The sequence below is a fragment of the Leopardus geoffroyi genome, chromosome C3 (genome assembly GCF_018350155.1).
Source record: "Leopardus geoffroyi isolate Oge1 chromosome C3, O.geoffroyi_Oge1_pat1.0, whole genome shotgun sequence".
Classification (NCBI taxonomy): Eukaryota; Metazoa; Chordata; class Mammalia; order Carnivora; family Felidae; genus Leopardus; species Leopardus geoffroyi.
In genome coordinates this window covers 124,854,496-124,874,328 of record NC_059338.1, presented here as the reverse complement: position 1 = coordinate 124,874,328, position 19,833 = coordinate 124,854,496, and the positions used below count along the sequence as shown (strand labels likewise).

Here is a 19,833-nt window from a genome sequence, read left to right as displayed (position 1 = left end):
TGTTCTATAGATGTGATTGGTACAAAGGAACCGCAGAAAAAAATAGATTTGTAAAGTTGTGTGGGACCCTTTAAAAACTTCTGCCTATGCAGTACACCAAAGCCAAACAAACACCTGCGGACCATGTGTACAGCTGTCACGGCCAGCTGACTCATCTACCCATCTGCCTGTTGCATCACACATTTTCCTCTGTAATTAAGGGCAGTGATAGTAACATCAAAGAGAAAATAACTTACAGGGATTGTAATGAACTTGTCAAATTGTAAGAATTTGGGTATAGACAATAAGTGAGAATTTGAGTATAATGCCATAATTATAAAATCAGTATCTTATACTCTTCAAAACTCTCCATGTTTATAAATACTGATTTTTCCTTGTTAATCACGTAAGTCAATTCTTCAAGTTCACCCTAAGACAGATATCTGTGTGTAAGAAATCACCTCCCAAACTCACCAGAAAAAGCAAACGTAACTATGACATTTTCTAATATCCAGTTTTTGCAAATGCACAAAAAAATCCTTTCCTTTTCTTTTTAACTTCTGCTGTCTGAAGAGTATTTATACAATAGTGCAATGCTATCTTTTAAACTTGGAATATGATTTGGCATGCCAGTTGAATGTGTTGGGAATGGGTTTTTAAGGAAAGTTCACTCTAAGTAAAATAATGTGTATAACAGCACGTGTAACCAGTAAAGACCATATCACAATATGCTACTATATTGCGATTAGATATACTCAGACTAGTGACCTAATGACTCAATTATTCTGAACACCAACCATGTGCCAGGAATTTGGCTAGACATTTTACACATATGAACTCTTTATAAGCACCTTAAGATCTCAATTGCACAGAGTTCTTGGATGTTCATATTTTCCTGAAATCTTCAACAAAAGGGAAAAAAAAATTAAAGGTGACCCTCATTTGGAGAATATGCAAAGGCAACATGTTTACCAACGGTATGAATTTTATTTTGATTATTATTTTTTTTAATTTTAGAGAGAGAGTGAGTGAGCAGGGAAGAGGGGCAGAAGAAGGGAGTGAAAGAATCTCAAGCAGGCTCCATGCTCAGCTCAAAGCCCGAAGTGGGGCTTGATCCCACAATCCTGGGGTCATGACCTGCACTGAAATCAAGACTCAGATGCTCAACTGACTAAGCCACCCAGGCACCCCATGCCAACTGTGTGAATTTTAAAAGAGGGTGTAAATGAAATGTCACTGTTTCATGGGCATAGACTGCTTCAATCAGCACCAGAACTATTAGGACAAACCATATATGACATTGCTGCCCAATGTCAAACTGGCATTTAGCAACCAACTGTTGGCCAAATAGAATTTCATATGGTTCAGCTTATACTGTAATTAGGTAATTTCTCTTGGGCCAATTCATGCTGTAAGTAGACAACAAAATCAAAAGTGAAGCCCAGAGTGAACATCTAAGATTATTTTCTTTCCTGTGGTTGATTTTCAAAGTACAGTCATCTCTCTAATGCTATTGCTACACAGACTCTTAGTGTCAACTCTGAAACCTGACTGCCAAGAGAGAACCTAAATTTCATGATGAACCACGGGTCAGAATGCCCTTGTCTGATCATTGCTCCAATCATCAGAGAAAAGTTGACAGATAGTGTGATAGGGTGGACGTCAACCCCACAGAAAAAACATTTTTTGTTTGTTTCTTTGACTGAAAAGGTACATGTGATTTTTCAGCTTCTTTGAACTAAAAATCTAAAAACTTAGAAGGCAGGGGAGACTGGGTGGCTCAGTTGGTTAAGTATCCCACTCCATCTCAGGTCATGATCTCATGGTTCATGGGTCTGAGCCCCATATCAGGTTCTCTGCTATCAATCAGTACAGAGCCAGCTTTGGATCCTCTGTCTCCCTTTCTCTCTTTCTCTCTCTCTCTCTCTCTCTCTCTCTCTGCCCGTCCTCCGTTCATGCTCTCTCTCTCAAAAATAAATAAATACTAAAAAAATAATAATAGGGGCACCTGGGTGGCTCAATCAGTTGAGTGTCTGACTTGGGCTCAGGTCATGATCTTACGGTTCCTTGAGCTGGAGCCCTACATTGGGCTCGCTGCTGTCAGCGCAGAGCCAGCTTTGGATCCTCTGTCCCACTCCCTCTGTCCCTCCCCCACTCATGCTCTCTCTCTCAAAAATGAATAAACATTAAAAAATAATTTAAAAAACCCTAAAATGCAAAGACCTAAGGGTAAATGGTATCTCCTTGTCTAAAATCTGTTGCCAAAAAAGCTGACCTGACACAAATAAGAAGCTAACTATGTTTATTTTCAAGATATCTTATTTCATGTAATCAAATATTGAATGCATGGCCAATTCATGCCTGTGAGTGTAGGGCTAATTTTGTATCATGGCAGGATAATGGGATGAATACATTCTCCAACAGTTACAGGGGGGGAGAATATTGTTTTCTGGGAGGGTTGTTTTTTTTTAGGAGATACAATATACATCACATTTTAAATTGTATAAAACCTTAAATGGTCAGACAAGGGTCAGCAGAGTGAGTGTAATTAACTCATTAATTACAAAATCCTCCAAATGTATTATTTCAAAGTTAAAAAAAAAAAAGAAAAACAGGACAGGAAATCAAAAATGGATGACACTGAGGGTGGGGTGGGGGAATGGGGAAAATGGGTAAAAGGGAATGAGAGATACAAGCTTCCAGTTATGGAATGAGGAAGTCACCAGGATAAAAGGCACAGCCTAGGGCATATAGTCAATGGTATTGTAATAGTGTTGTTTGGTGACAGATGGTAGCTACACTTACGGAGAGCAAAGCATGTTGAATCACTATGTTGTACGCCTGAAACTAATGTAATATTGTGTGTCAACTATATTTAAAAAAATAAGTGACAGAGATTAGTGGTTATGTTAGTACGAGATATAGAAAATAGCATAGTACTAGACAAAATAAACATTCAACAAGTTTAACAAACTATTACTATTACTACAATTGTTATTATTGAATGTGCAGAATTGTCTTTGAAATAATAGCTCATTTTATTTTATTTTTATATATGTTCATAAGGTGTTAGTTTGGTTTCAGATTTCATCAGTTAGGTCAAGAGAGTAAAGATGCTTTTTTCTGTAAGAAATTATAAAATTAATTATGCATGCAACACATTATCTTATAACTTCTATGTTGCAATAGTCAATTCTCATAGCAGAATCTGTACAAAACTGGAATCTGAAAACCTGGATTTGAGTGTGGGCTCTGTACCTAGTGCTAACCAAGGAAAAGTTGCTTGAAGTCTGTGAGCCTTAATTTCCTTATCCACAAAACAATGCCAGCCTATAGCAGCAATAATAGCTAACTTTCAGAGTGTGATGTTTCTTCATTGCCAGGGCTTTTCTAAGAACTTTACACATTAACTCAGTTACTAATATTTCATCTAACATCTAGCATTTACTTAGCAGAAAAGGGGGATTGTGCTGGTCAGTCTCCATTGTTCTCCAACACCTGCCTTGCCCTGCTCTACCAGGAAGCTGACTCCCGCAGATCAGACACTGGGGCTCCAACCACCAGACTTTCAGTTCAGACAGGGGGTGGCACCAGGAAGTCCCCAGAAGCTGGGAGGAGAGAGATGCTGGGGTATTTCTTCTCCACTTCCTTCTTGATTTAGCAACCCTATTCTAATTTATGTATGTTGTGGTGTATGGCAGGGGCGGGGGATAGGGGGCTGTTCCCCAAGACTAAATTTCCTGCCTGACAGCCTCTTTTCCATGGTTCCCCTTCTCCCTAGGTTCAGTAAACACCATTTTCTTCTTCAGCCTCTTAGCCCCCTTGGTACCAACTTTCTACGGTTGCCAGTCTTCTGGTACCCCAACATCCCTCTTTTGTTTCCTTAACTCCCTTCCCACATCACCCTAAGGGGTTGTTTCATTAACATGTCTTGATTTGAACCCTTTAAGTGAAATGCTCTTTCTTGCTGGGACCCAGACTCTTACGGGGCTTTACTATTTCAGCATTTTAGTCAACTGCATTACTTAGTATGAGAGTATGTTCAACAGAGCTTTGTTTTATTTCATTTTGTTTTTAATGAATTGGTATGTTAGCAAATATGATCTTGCATTTCAGTTGTTTTAAAAAAACTAAAAGATTTGTTTCTAATCTGAACTAGTTCACTTTTTTTTTTTTTTTAACAATCTCTTTCATTTGGTTCACACTTGAAGGAAAGGGTATTTGGGATTTAATTTAGTTCTGGAGTTCAACAAATTAGCCTGCTATATTCCAGTTCATGGTTCATGGTTTGGTATGGTTCAGGTTCAAGCATAAAACCCTGAAATACTGGAAAAGGCAAGTTGGCAAGTTGAAGTATGGTTTCCCTGAGTGGGGCTAATGCACACACTACAAATATGAGGCTACATTCCTACAATGATAGAAACTCAAGGTCACCCTAGTAATAAAACAAAGTTAGTGATTCTCACTTAAATGAATGGTTCATAGGCCCCTGGATTTCCCTGCGTATATAGTTGAGCTTCCTAAACAAAATTATGACAAACTGTGTGTTCATGTTTTCTAAGTGCTATTATATCTCATCTGTTTCTTTCTCAATGAATTCCCTTCTCAATTAGATCAGTATTTCTCAAAGTATGGGCCCCAGACCACCACCTGGAATTTGCTAGAAATGCAAATTTTTGATCACCACCCCAGATCTACTATATTAGAAAATCTAGGGGTGGGCCCAGCAATCTGTGTCCTAATAAGCTCCCCCGGTTGATTCTAGTACCCAATGAAGCTTGAGAAATACTGAATTAGATCATACGTTTCTTGAAGTCAAATCCTATCTAGTATTTCTATGTTAGAATTGGGCTCTACTCAAAATCATGTTGATATTATCAGTTTCATGTGTGTGTGACAAGATAAAAGGGGCAGCTGATGGACTGCCCAAAGACCTAAATGACGGAGCCAGCATTTGAACTTGGGCAATCTAACTCCAGAGCTTAGCTTACTGAGCACAACTACACTAGAATCCCTCCCTAATGGCCACACAAGAGGTGAGACATGAAGCACTAGGACACTTTGAGCAAAATTTGAGGAACAATATTCATGTAAATTTTTTAACTCTCAAATATCCTTAATATGAAAATGTGATACGTATTTATAATAATATATATTTGCTTCATTTTTTTATCTGGTAGAAAAAGTCAAGATGTAATTTTGTTAATATACATCTAAATTTTCAAGCACAAGTCTCTGGTTATCCTGAAACCTAATGAGTTTTTACATTTTTGCTATTGAAAGCCAGTTTCTTTGTTTAATGAAAACCAGGCAGAGCTGAACACGAAGAGTACAGCTACAGTCTGTGATAAAGCCATGGACACATAGTTCTAAGCATTCCAAATGGGTTTAACTGTATCTTCTGGCTTTCATATTTCTTTCTTTAGGACAATAGGTTTGTTTTAATTTTACATATTTTTGTTTGTTTGTTTTTTGTTTTTGTTTTTGTTTTTTGTTTTTTGTCTGGAGCCAGATCTCATAGCTTCCTGAGAAAAGCATAAAATGGACAGGAAAAGCACGGGTGGGAGTAGGTGGGGTTGATTTCTAATCTAGGGATTCCCTTAGTTGAAACGAATGATGTTTCACTACGCAGGCACATCTTCAATGTCACAATGAATAATGTATAATGGTTTAGAGAAAGATATAATAAAAGATCCCTATGTTCCAAAGCCAGTAATTTGGGCATTATGCTAGTTCCTCCTTCTCTCGCCCCCAAACACAATCTGTCACAAAGCCCTACGGATTCTAGCTGCCAAACCATTCTCAAACCTGCCTTTTCTTTTTCAGTCATATTACAACTGCCTTAATTCAAGACCTGGACTCTTCCTAGGTCTTCCTCTCTCCTGCTCCCCTTTGCCTCATTGTCATCACAATTATACTTTTCTTAAGGTCATGCTGTTTCCCTGTTTTCAATGTCACCAACGACCCCTCCCACACCCAGTTGATTAAATCATTAGCAGGCAACCTCCTGTCTCTTCTCCTTGCTTAACAATGTGCTGTACAAACCAACCTGTTTCATACTTTCCAAACTTTGCTTCCCAGCCTTTTCTCCTACCTGGATTCCCTTTCTCCTCCTGGGCCAAGAGAGCAATACATTGCATTTCTTTCAAAACCTAGCTCAAAGGGAGCTTTCTTCACCCCAGGAGCAGGAATTTCTCTGTCCCTTGCCATCACTACACCTTGAACATTATCTCACAATTCATCGCTGATAATTTTAGTTATTTATTTGTATGCCTTGCTCAGTTAGGATTTCCAGACATTGCACACAATGCCTAACATGAAATAGGACACATAATTTAAGGAATGACCGTATTCCTCAATACTGGATAATAGTCTTTAGCTATGTTAAATGATTTTGGGCATGCACACAACTTGAAAATCTTTTAACTCTCATGCAAATGATTTCAAAAGCCAGATGCTTGGAGTTGAAATAGCTTCATTGCCTCTGTCACCAATAGCATTTGCTCATTCTTTATCTTCAGTTATGAAGTAAGTACAAAAAATGGTTTTATCAACCACAAAAATCTTCTTCCTATTGTTGGAGTTTTATAACAGTATGGCACAAAGGAATCATAGAGAAAAGCTAGCTGACCAATTTATTTGCCTTATTCTGCTTAAATCACATATTTTGGGTTTTAGTCCAGATATGTTTAGTGTGTCCAAGAAATTTGACTTTGAAAATGAACTTGAATTGACTAAATTATTTGGTGTAGCTATTAACCTCAGAAGTCATATTATAAAAGCTTGAGATATAAAACAAAATACAAATGTATTAATTAACAATAAAAGATATAGATGTGTTTAGAGACCTTACTATTCCTATCCACTCCTGTTAAACAGGAGGCAAAATTAGAAATCAGAGGGCCATATGTTAAGTGTGGAGTCATAGGAAAGGGAAACTGCCAGTCTTATGAGATGTTTCTTCCAGACTAGAAAAAAGCCAAATGAACCATCCCTGACTTCGCTGTTAACAGAGCACACTTCTTCTCCGGGACCTGGACGCACTGCGTCTAGTAGGGTAAATGACTTTCTCCTGACCAATGCAGGAGAAATACTACCAACTCTCTGTTTGCGGGGGATGGGTTTGGTCTTTCCTGCTGCCTAGATTCTTGCTTTCTGCTTACAATTTTCACTTGTTTTTGTTTTGTTTTGACAGGGCATAATAAGGCGACCTCAGAACTCACCCCTCTCACTCTTGATGTTCGCTCCTTGGCCTTTTGTCCTGGCCTGGCCTTGTTATCCTAGTTATGATTTTTACTTCCTCTTAATCACATTACAGGTAGACCAGGGAATAAGGCAATCACCCTGGATAAGACGTAGTCACAGTTTTCTCAGGCATACAGTTATGATTTATCTCATCTATAGGTGACAGGTCTCATCTGCCATATTTTTATACTTGCTGATTTTTGTTCTCAGACAATGGCATTCTGGAAGCACCTAACGGTAGTCCCCTAGATACTGACTATACTTGACACATGATGGTTTTAACAGCTATAGTCCCAAAATAATGTTTTGAAAAGGAAGAGGTAAAATTAAATATGAAGAGCTGAATCTTTCTCATACTGACCCTTCAAAACACTTCTCTTTCTGCCTCTACTCAAAAGCAGAAGATGGGAGGTGACCTTCATAAAGTTATATTGGGTAGAAAAAGTACTCACTGCCAGAAGCTAGGAAGAGAGGCTCTCTGTTCACATGATCTCCCCCGTGGTTTTCCGTGGTTGCAGAAGCTCAGAAGAGTGTGTATACAGGTATTCTCTGTGTGGCTCAGGAGTTGACTTCATTTTTTTTTTTTTTTTTTAATTCTACTCCTGGGATGCCTGACTTCTTTTCCAAGGTTGGCCACAATCATTCATGGCCTTGAAGGGCATAACTTGTGCATTATCTGCATTATGTTTCATACCTATATAACAGAGATAAAAGATACTTTTGAGTATAAAAGTAGGTTTTGATCTACTATATAGATTTAAACCAGTGTCAGCTTCTAAGAAAAAAGAAATTATTCAATGTATTTTTTAAAGGTTTTAATCCTAGGGGCGCCTGGGTGGCGCAGTCGGTTGAGTGTCCGACTTCAGCCAGGTCGCGATCTCGCGGTCCGTGAGTTCGAGCCCCGCGTCGGGCTCTGGGCTGATGGCTCAGAGCCTGGAGCCTGTTTCCGATTCTGTGTCTCCCTCTCTCTGCCCCTCCCCCGTTCATGCTCTGTCTCTCTCTGTCCCAAAAATAAACAAACGTTGAAAAAAAAATTTAAAAAAAAAAAAAAAAAAAGGTTTTAATCCTAGTTGCTCTATTTTGGGCACTTTTCTGAAATGTGATTCCAATTATTTATATAATAGAAAAGAAAAAAGCTAAGCCTCTTTCAGTATGTGACTCACAACTCACTACCCACACACAACTTTTAAAATTATCTTTACACAATATTAGCATATTTTGGCACTTAACTATACTATAGTTGGCCACTTATTAAAACTTTCAGGGGCGCCTGGGTGGCGCAGTCGGTTAGGCGTCCGACTTCAGCCAGGTCACGATCTCACGGTCCGTGAGTTTGAGCCCCGCGTCGGGCTCTGGGCTGATGGCTCAGAGCCTGGAGCCTGTTTCCGATTCTGTGTCTCCCTCTCTCTCTGACCCTCCCCCGTTCATGCTCTGTCTCTCTCCGTCCCAGAAATAAATAAACGTTGGAAAAAAAAAAAAAAAAAAAAAACTTTCAGCTGTTTCTGTGAGGATCACTTGTTTTATGGACCCTTTTCAATAGGTTCATTCACCTTCCCCTGATCTAGATTCTTGATTCTTCCTCCTTATCATAAAATACTCAGAAAGATTGCTTATACATTTGCATTAGGAACTATAAAAAGAGCACAAAAGAAAATGGGCCTTAAAGAAAATTTTAGAGTACACTGACATGCAAAACACGAACAGCAAAATAAGGAGAGTGAGTCACTATAAAATTAGTCAATTGGATTCAGAATGTATGTTTTAGGGATAAGTGTATTCAAGGTTCATAAAAGTAGATGAGGCAGATAATACTGACTTACATGTGTAGAATGTGTGGCAATATAATCCAGTGGTGAAGACAAAGGCATCGGAGCGATAGGCCTGGGCTCACAGTCCAGCTTTCCAAATTACTTGCCATGTGACTACTGATGTGACAATATCTTTTGGACCTTTGGCATTTAACTGATCTAGGCCTCCAATCACTCCTCCGTAAAATGGGGTTTCTAATACCTTCTTGTTTGTTGACTGAATGATATAAAGTATAGGAAAGTACTGAGCACAGTGCCTGGACATAGCGAGAGTTCAACAAATAGTTGTGTTTTACTCATATGTGGAACTTAAGAAACTTAACAGAAGACCATGGGGGAAGGGAAGGGGAAAAAATAGTTTCAAACAGAAAGGGAGGCAAACCATAAGAGACTCTTAAATACAGAGAACAAACTGAGGGTTGATGGGGGAGCAGGTCTAGTAGAGGGGAAAATGGGTGATGGGCATTGAGGAGGGCACTTGTTGGGATGAGCACTGGGGGTGTTGTATGTAAGCAATGAATCACGGGCATCTACCCCCAGAACCAAGAACACACTGTATACACTATATGTTAGCCAACTTGACAATAAATTATATTAAAAAAAATAGTTGTGGGGTGCCTGGGTGGCTCAGTCGGTTAAGCGTCCAACTTCAGCTCAGGTCACGATCTCGCGGTCCGTGAGTTCGAGCCCCGCGTCGGGCTCTGGGCTGATGGCTCAGAGCCTGGAGCCTGCTTCCGATTCTGTGTCTCCCTCTCTCTCTGCCCCTCCCCCATTCATGCTCTGTCTGTCTCTGTCTCAACAATAAATAAACGTTAAAAAATTAAAAAAAAAATAGTTGTGTTTTAGAATCACTGTGCTTTCTACTTATTCAAAGAGTTTTCAAATGCATCATCTTTTCTGATCTGGACATCAGTTTGGTAGAGAAGATCAACTGGTATTATATACCCTTTATAACCCCCTACATACACACATCCATCTTCCAGTTAGATGAGGAAAGAGAGATGCATAAAATGGAAACGATCTGCTTAAGCTATTGACAGCATCAGCACAAAAACTGAACTAGAACTCTTTCTACTCCGTCTCACCAAATAGGAAGCATAGCCATAGGTGTTCTCGACTCCAGACAGAGTGACACCATGTATGCAATTACTGTTCTCTGACCAGACTAGGAAAACTTTATAGAAAACATTAAAGATTTCCAGGACTATTTGAGCGGTGGGTACAAGGTGACTTTTTAGATGAGGTGTAAGATTGGTGCTTAGCCCTGCTTGGGGAAAATCTCACCAGGGGTGTATTCTAAGGGGATGGACCCTTGATATATGCCAGAGAAGAATAGAGATACATCAATTTCTTCTGCAAGTAGGACATACCCACCCATAGAACTGTAATAAAGATTAACTTGGTTAAAATGCATGAAGGAAGTTGTACGTGGAGCTGTTACAGAAGTTGAGACTCTGGACATAAAGAAAGTAGGGAAAATTATGCAGCTTCGTTCTTTTTCCCTTTAATATACGCTATCTCAGATTGTGTAAAATCCTTTTACTTTGTTTGATTGCCTGAATTTAGGTTAGGGAGTCACTGAGGTTAATAGGTATTCATTTATAAGGTATACATAGTTCTAAAGTTTACTTATTGACCAGCCATTTATAAATTAATATGTTGTTTAATCAGATTGTTTTCCTAATTTTTATTTATTTCTAATTTTATTTTTTTAATGTTTATTTTATTTTGAGAGAGAGAGCGCGCAAGCATGAGTGGGGGAGGGGCAGAGAGAGAGAAGGAGAGAAAGAATCCCAAGGAGGCTCCACACTGTCAGCACAGAGCCCAACACAGGGCTCAATCCCACAAACTGTGAGATCATGACCCGAGCTGAAATCAAGAGTTGGACATTTAACAAACTGAGTGCGCCCCACTTTCTCTTTAAATGTTTGTTTATTTTATTTTGAGAGAGAGAGAGAGGGAGAGTTGCTTTCCTAACTTTTAAATGGAACTGAAGAAAAATCAGAATAATTCTGGCAAGAAGAAGAGGCAGATAATTTGAGGATAAAGAGCAATTTGGGTAGTACACAATATTGGGTGTCCAAGTAACATAAGAGTACAGTGTTTTTAAAGGGCAGAGAGTTGCACAGAAGGAGATGGCAGAGTCTCAATATTACTATATGGCAAAATTTTCCAGATTTATGCCTATAACAAGAGAAAGCACAGAAATATTTTTATTCTTCATATTCCTCTTGCATAAGGAGGCCCTTATGCTTCCTGTAACCTTAACTTATGGTCGCACTCACTAATATTTGACTCTACGATGGTTAAACAGATGTTTTGGGCTGGCCTGGGAGGCTATATTATTTCTATGGGAAAATTAGTCCCAAGTTTTAAGTAAACAGCCTACAAATGACATTTTTTAAACCTAGGAAATATCTATGTTTATATTATACATATTGATTTAGCACGCTAGTATCTTTAAATAAGAAAAAGGCAATTATAACATCCTTTATCTTTAGCTCTCTACAAATTGAGTACATCTCTTGATTTTCTACTGTTATTGGCCAGTGTATTTTTCTGTATTACTTTACAAATGTAATGAAACAGCAGTAGAAACTGATATGTTTTATATACTTTTAAGGATAGTTCCAGTTATTTAATTACCGCCAAATTGGTTTAGGGGAATCGTCCAAAGTAAGGAGACCATCCTCTGGAAATACCTACTATAATGCTTCACAAAAATAAACTACTGAATAAATTCATATATTAAAAAAAATATAATTAGCAGTATTTACTTGAATCCTTGCTAATCATCAAACTATAGTAAAGATATTGGATCTCTTTTTCTTTTTTTTTAAGATTTTTTTTTTTTCAACATTTATTTATTTTTGGGACAGAGAGAGACAGAGCATGAACGGGGGAGGGGCAGAGAGAGAGGGAGACACAGAATCGGAAACAGGCTCCAGGCTCTGAGCCATCAGCCCAGAGCCCGACGCGGGGCTTGAACTCACGGACCGCGAGATCGTGACCTGGCTGAAGTCGGACGCTTAACCGACTGCGCCACCCAGGCGCCCCTATTTTTTAAGATTTTTTTAAAAGTTTATCTATTTATTTTGAGAGAGAGAAAAAGCATCAATGGGGGAGAGGCAGATAAAGAGGAGAGAGCAAGAATCCCAAGCAGGCTCTGTGCTACCAACGTGGAACCCAATGTGGGGCTTGAACTCATGAACTGTGAGATTATGACCTGAGCCAAATTTGGAAACTTAACCAACTAAGACATCCAGGTACCCCTGACTTCTTTTTCTAAATATACTATTTTTCTTTATTTGCAAACCTGACTGCAAAGCCCCAAATATGAATAGCACCAAATTCAGTACAGAAGTTTTCAGAGCAAATGACATTTATTTGGCATTTTTCTTATCCTAGATGACGTCCTTCGTTTTTCATTGAATTTAAATCACGGTTACAAAATTTATGAGTTAATCTGAGCCAGCTTCTAAAGTATCACATTAACACTGAAGACATTTAAACACAAGGATTTAGACCAATACATCACCACTCAACACGTTTCAGGCCTCTCCCTCTTCATCTTAGTCCAAGTTACCATTATCTCTCATCTGGCATTTTATAATAGCCTCTGAAATTGGATTTCTTTGCTTTCACTCGGCCATCTGCAATCAAGCCCCAACACTGTGGCCAAAGTGATATTTTTAAATAAATTAGATCACATCACTTTTCAGCTTAAATTCCTCCAGGTGCTGCCCACTGCACTTAAAATATTAATTCAAACTTCCAATCATAGCCTATCAGGGTATCCATGACTTAGTTTACCTTTTTTCTTGTCCTTCCTCCACTTATTTCTACCTTCCAACCCTACTGGCTTCTCTGTGTTTCTCAAGGAAGTCTAGTCTGTTTCCTACCCAGGTCTCTGGCACTGTAACTTCCATCAGGAATGTCCTGGCTCTTGGATTTCACAAACCTGGATTCTTTTCTTTCTTTAGGTCTTAGCTATTCCCTGCTTGTCTCTGTAATGTTGCCCCAGACCACCCAGTGCCTCTTTAGAATATGAGCTTGTCTTATTTTCTTCATAGTTTCTGCTATTGCTATGATTATTTTATTTATAGCTCTGTTTGTCTTCCCTCCCCACTACAATTTAAGCTCTCTGAGAACGGGGATCTTGCCTGGTTCTTAGACACTATCACTGAGATCTGTTCCTAGTTACTTAATAGTAGTTGAACTCAGGGTATTTTAAATTCTTATAACCTATATTTTACAATAGGAGGAGACCTTAAATACTACAAAGCAGCATCTTTTCATGTTATGGATAATAAAGCAGAGCACAGGGAGTTAAAACATATTTGGAAAGTTGTAAGACCAGTAGTAGAATCCAGTTCTCCTAACTCCACAACTGCACATGGTCTCTCCATTATAGCTAGTTGTCCTGAATTTCCCTAGTTGCCTAATTCTTCAGCTAGCTTGATCATTATTTCTTCCTCTTCCTTCCTTGTACAATTTTTTTCTAAGATTTTGTTTTGTCTATTCATTACTGCTAACATAATTCATTTATTTCTGAGGCTTACTAACTCCATGAAGTGCTTTGTGATGCTAGTTATGAGAAATATCTTATGAAAATAAACCATAATGTGAAAAAAGCCAGTCTCCAGCAGTACTGCACACAGTACATATAACAAAGGCTCAGTTGTGTTGTTGCAGGGAAGAGTCAATAATTAGTAACACATTTCTAAAGGTCTCTCTTGCATAATTTTTGTGTCCAGATGTCTATGACATTTGGGTTCTAAAATAGAGTTCCAAATACCACACATTCATGCACATTTTCCAAGAATAATTGGATGATTTTCGAATCTTTCTATTTAATAAACATCAGGACTAAAGATGGACTACTTCACAATATCAAATTTATTCATTTTAAACATCCGTTTTGATGTGGAAAGCGTTTGGAATAAACACAATTAAGAGTGCCCAATTGTAAATCTTTTGAGGTTTTTGTTCATGATATGTCTCTTCCAACTGCTAGTAGTGTAAAAATGGAAAGTAATTTACATAAAAATTTTCAATTCACATGTTCTCAGAGATTAACTATCTTCCCCCCAGTCTTATTGAGAAATAATTGATATACATCACTGTATAAATTTAAGGCATACAGTGTGATGGTTTGATTTACATATATTGTGAAATGATTACCACAACAGGTTCAGATAACAACCATCCTCTCATATAGATAAAGTAAAGAGAAAGAAAAAAAGAAAACTCTTAGGATCTACTCTCTTAACAACTTCCCTATCTATGACACAGCAGTGTTAGCTGTAGTCATTATGTTGTATATTACATCCCTAGTACCTATTTATCTCATTATTGCAAGCTTGTACCTTTGACCACCTTCCTCCAATTCCCTCTCCCTCCTCCTATTCTTCACCTCTGGTAACCACAAGTCCAATCTCTTTCTATGAGATTTGTTTTCTTTTTAGATTCTCTGTATAAGTGAGCATACAGTATTTGTCTTTCTCTGTCTTATTTCACTTAGAATAGTGCCTTCAAAAAAAAACTAAAAAAAAAAAAAAAAAAGAATAGTGCCTTCAAGGTCCATCCTTCTTGTCACAAGTGGTAGGATTTTCTCCTTTTGTTTTGTTTAATGGCTGAGTAATATTCCATTGTGTGTGTGTGTACATATCCATATGTAGATATATACACATGACAATGTCTGTATCCATTCATCAATTGATAGACACTTAGGTTCTTTCCATGCCTTCGCTACTGTAAATAATTCTGCTGTGGGGCACCTGGGCGGCTCAGTCGGTTAAGCATCCGACTTTGGCTCAGGTCATGATCTCACGGTTTGTGAGTTCGAGCCCCGTGTCAGGCTCTGTGTTGACAGCTTGGAGCCTGAAGCCCGCTTTGGATTCTGGCTCCCTCTCTCTCTGCCCCTCTCCTGCTCACGTTCTGTCTGTCTGTCTGTCTGTCTCTCTCTCAAAATTAAAATAAACATTACAAATTTTCTTTAAAAATAATGCTGCTATGAACATGGGGGTGCAGTATCTTTTTGAGTTAGTGTTTTCACTTCCTTTGGATATATTCCCAGAGAGATTAACTATTAGCAATGCCCATGAAACCCTTTGGTGGATCTCCATGGCCCAGAGTATAAAGTCCAAGTGCCCTAATAAGATACAAGCCTCCTCTTCTGCACCTGGCCCTGACTACCTCTTCCACTTCTCCAAATTTATGCTCCAGGAACACTGAACTGCCTATGTTACCTGGAACACAGTGATGTGCTTCTTGTTTCAGTGTTTCTTGTCTTTGTGCACACTGGGCTCTTTCTTTCCACTTCTCCCACCTTAGTTCTATGCACCCTTTGAATTCTAGTTCATGTGCCAGTTCCTGTAGGAAACTGTCTCTGATGCCCTCAAGTTGGTTGTGGTAGTTCTTGAAAGCATAACTCCCTCACTGGACTACACTGAATTATAACTGTTTATGCAGGTTTCCTGTTGGGCCATGCACTAACAGGAGCTCATCTTTGTCTCTAAGCATCTAGTACAAGGTAAAGTAAAGTTAAATAAGGCTTTCACATAAGAAAATTAAAGTACAGAAAAATAAAGGTTAGACTTCAGTGAGAAACCTTAATTAATTACAACAAACTAACTACTTGAATTTACTGGACTTTTAGACTGTTTATATTTTTTAAAGTCTCAGGAAGATGTTTTTACCTAGGACCTCTTAAAAATGAATGAAAGAATGAAAAGACAATTTTCAGGATATGTCATAGCATAAAGCAAGATTTAGCACAATCTTTTAAACCTTCAACATCTATTCCAGTGGCCACCAATCCTTGGAGAACTGAGATTCCTCAAAACAAGTTAAAATAATCTTTAATCCACTATTGTAGTTTGAATATCTATGTATGTATAATTCAATAGTGATACTGTATGAATATTTGTCTTTATTTTTTTTTAATGTTACTTATTTTTGAGAGACAGAGACAGAGTGTGAGCAGGAGAGGGGCAGAGAGAAAGGGAGACACAGAATTCGAAGCAGGCTCCAGGCTCTGAGGTATCAGCACAGAGCCCGACACAGGGTTGCAACTCAAGAACTGTGAGATCATGACCTGAGCCCAAGTCGGACACTTAACTGACTGAGCCACACAGGCGCCCCTGTATGAGTATTTCTAAATGTATGTTGATATTAATAAAATATAAACCCATTTAAGCAATAAATAATTCACAGAACCAACATCAAATATATTTTTCCAATCCACGTATTCATACTTCATTGAATAAATACATACTGAGAACTAGTACCTGCCAGTCCAGGAACTGGGGATTCAATAATGAACAAGTTAGATGTGGCTCCTGCCCTCAAGGTGTTTACAGTCTAGTTGGAAAGAGACAACAAACAATAACAAATTGGGTGAGACTTATGAAAGGAAAAACTAGGAGTTATGTTAGAGAAAAATAGGAGAGAAGGAAACATATTCCAAGAAGGCTTTTCCAGGAAAGTGACTTTTAGACTAAGATCTAAGGTCTATGAAGCAGCCAGCCAGGAAAGAGGTGAGAGAATAGCATTCCATTCAGATCAGTGTGAGCAAAGGCCCAGACAAATAAGAATCTTAAGTGTTTGAGGACATGAAATGAGGTCAGTGTGGGTGCAGCATACTGGGCAATAAGTGAGATGGAGTTGGAGAAGTAGGCAGGAACAGATCATTCAGTATGGGTCATTATAAGATTTCCTTCTAATCACAGTAGGAAAAACTAGATGGGATAGGCTACTCACTGTCTATCTACATTACTAGATACAGTAAGTGCTATCTTATGCTGCATGTAAATAAGCATTTGTGTTTCCAGATACTCAAGTAATATTTCTAAAAATATTTCTTTCAAAATGTAGAAGGAATACTGGCATACTGAACAGTTTCCTAAAATATGGACAATTTCTTCTAACAGATCTAGTCAATTATGCATTGATAGAAACGTGGACCACCACAGCACCCTCCTCAACCAACCTTAAACAAATATCCACAGAAAAAAAGGAATTATTGAAATTGGGATCCAAGGGGCAAAATTTTTTTTTTTCTTTACCTCTGGGCACACCAAATGGCAACATTCTATCGAGTTCACGATAGTCCAGCCAACTCAAAACGGTTATGACCTGAGATAGAGCTCATAGAGGAAGCAGATGCATTTAGCCAGGGATGGATGTTGCCGCCTTCATACTTGAATTCCAGAAGATCACTATTCTGTTTGCTAGTCTACGCTTATTCTCATTGTTTATTTTCACATAGCTGAGTTTTTGTGCTTCCAAGGTATTCTCGCATATGAGGGGGAGGCTATGCGTCTATGTCCTTTTGTGTTTGAAGGACAGTCTTAAATTTGAAATAAGAATATGGTGATCATAAACATATACAGTATTTTATGATTTTTTAAATGTTTATTTCATTTCATTTCATTTCATTTCATTTCATTTCATTTCATTTCATTTTTGAGAGAGAGACAGACAGAGACAGAGCATGAGCAGGGGAGGAGCAGAGAGAGGGAGACATAAAATCTGAAGGAGGCTCCAGGCTCCGAGCTGTCAGCACAGAGCCTGATGCGGGGCTCAAACTCACGAACCGTGAGATCATGACCAGAGCTGAAGTCAGTTAATCAAATGAGCTACCCAGGCGCCCCAGGATTTTATGATTTTTAAGTACCTTCACCAATTTGTGAATGCATGGATCCTATAACTGGAGGCATTTGTCCTCTATGGTACTTTGAGAAGAGATTGAGAAATCAGCTGTCAGTGACTTCCCTGGGGTCTCCAAAGTTTTGGTGATGTAAGCACTTTTCTTCATTGAGTTAAATTTAGGAGGAAAGAAAAATCTGCTGAGTTTGTGTTTTTTATGGCAATAAGCCAATTTTCTTTTCCATATGTTGTTTGCCCTAGGGCACTCATAAGGTACATGGGATTCATTTCCACTGAAGGAGAAGCCTTAGAGCATGGGGGAGAACATGAATGAAACAAGATGGTAAGAGTAGCTGTTTACTATGATCTGCAAAAAAAATATATAAAAATTAGGACCGAACCATAACTGCACCAAAAACCATAAAATACCTAGGAATAAATATAACCAAAGAGGTCAAAAATCTATACACTGAGAACTATATAAACCTTATGAAAGAAAATGAAGAAGACACACAAAAAAAAGGAAAAAGATTCCATGCTCCTGGATAGGAAGAACAAATATTGTTAAAATGTCGATACTACCTAAAGCAATCTACATATCCAATGCAACCCCTATCAAAGTAACACCAGCATTCCTCACAGAGCTAGAATAAACAATCTTTTTTTTTTTTTTAATAATCCTAAAATTTGTATGGAACCAGAAAAGACCCCAAATAGCCAAAGCAATCTTGGAAAAGAAAACCAAAGCAGGAGCCATCACAATCCCAGACTTCAAGCTATACTACAAAGCTGTAATCATCAAGACAGTATGGTACTGGCACAAGAACAGACGCTCAGATCAGTGGAACAGAATAGAGAACCCAGAAATGGACCCACAAACGTATGGCCAACTAATCTTTGACAAAGCAGGAAAGAATATCCAATGGAATAAAGACAGTCTCTTCAGCAAGTGGTGCTGAGAAAACTGGACAGCGACATGCAGAAGAATGAACCTGGACCACTTTCTTACACCAGACACAAAAATAAACTCAAAATAGATGAAAGACCTCAATGTAAGACAGGAAGCCATCAAAATCCTCGAGGAGAAAGCAGGCAAAAGACCTCTTTGATCTTGCCCGCAGCAACTTCTTACTCAACACGTCTCCAGAGGAAAGGGGAAAAAAAGCAAAAATTAACTATTGGGACCTCATCAAGATAAAAAGCTTCTGCACAGTGAAGGAAACAATCAGCAAAACTAAAGGGCAACTGACAGAATGGGAGAAGATATTTGCAAATGACATGTCAGATAAAGGGTTTGTATCCAAAATCTATAAAGAACTTACTACCTCAACACCCAAAAAACAAATAATCCAGTGAAGAAATGGGCAAAGACATGAATAGACACTTCTCCAAGGAAGACATCCAGATGGCCAACTGACACATGAAAAAATGCTCAATATCACTCATCATCAGGGAAATACAAATCAAAACCACAATGAGATACCACCTCACCCCTGTCAGAATGGCTAACATGAACAACTCAGGCAACAACAGATGTTGGCGACGATATGGAGAAAGAGGATCTCTTTTGCATTGTTGATGGGAATGCAAGCTGGTGCAGCCACTCAGGAAAACAATATGGAGGTTCCTCAAAAAACTAAAAATAGAACTACCCTACGATCCAGCAATTGCACTACTAGGTATTTATCCAAGGGATACAAGTATGCTGTTTCAAAGGGGCACATGTACCCGATGTTTATAGCAGCAATATCAACAATAGCCAAAATGTAGAAAAAGCCCAAGTGTCCATCAATGGATAAATGGATAAAGATGTGGTACATATATACAGTGGAGTATTACTCGGCAATCAAAAAAAAAAATGGGGCACCTGGGTGGCACAGTCGGCTGAGCGTTGGGCTTCGGCTCAGGTCATGATCTCGCTGTCTGTGAGTTCGAGCCCTACGTCAGGCTCTGTGCTGTCAGCTCTGTGCTGACAGCTCTGTGCTGTCAGAGCTCTGTGCCTGCTTCAGATTCTCTGTCTCCCTCTCTCTGTCCCTCCCCTGTTCATGCTCTGTCTCTGTCTCTGTCTCTCTCAAAAATAAATACAGATTTAAAAAAAAAAATGAAATCTTGCCATTTGCAACTACACGGATGGAACTAGAAGGTATTA

At 38.6% G+C, this 19,833-nt stretch overlaps 1 long non-coding RNA gene across 2 annotated transcripts in view; it reads right to left on the bottom strand.

Moving 5' to 3' along the window:
* LOC123586001 overlaps nt 1-19,833 on the bottom strand; it is a 201,527-nt gene that overhangs the window by 147,590 nt on the left and 34,104 nt on the right. For both annotated transcript variants that reach the window (XR_006706530.1, XR_006706527.1), the window contains one exon: nt 7,677-7,918. This is a non-coding gene — a long non-coding RNA (uncharacterized LOC123586001). The remainder of the gene's footprint in view (nt 1-7,676; nt 7,919-19,833) is intronic.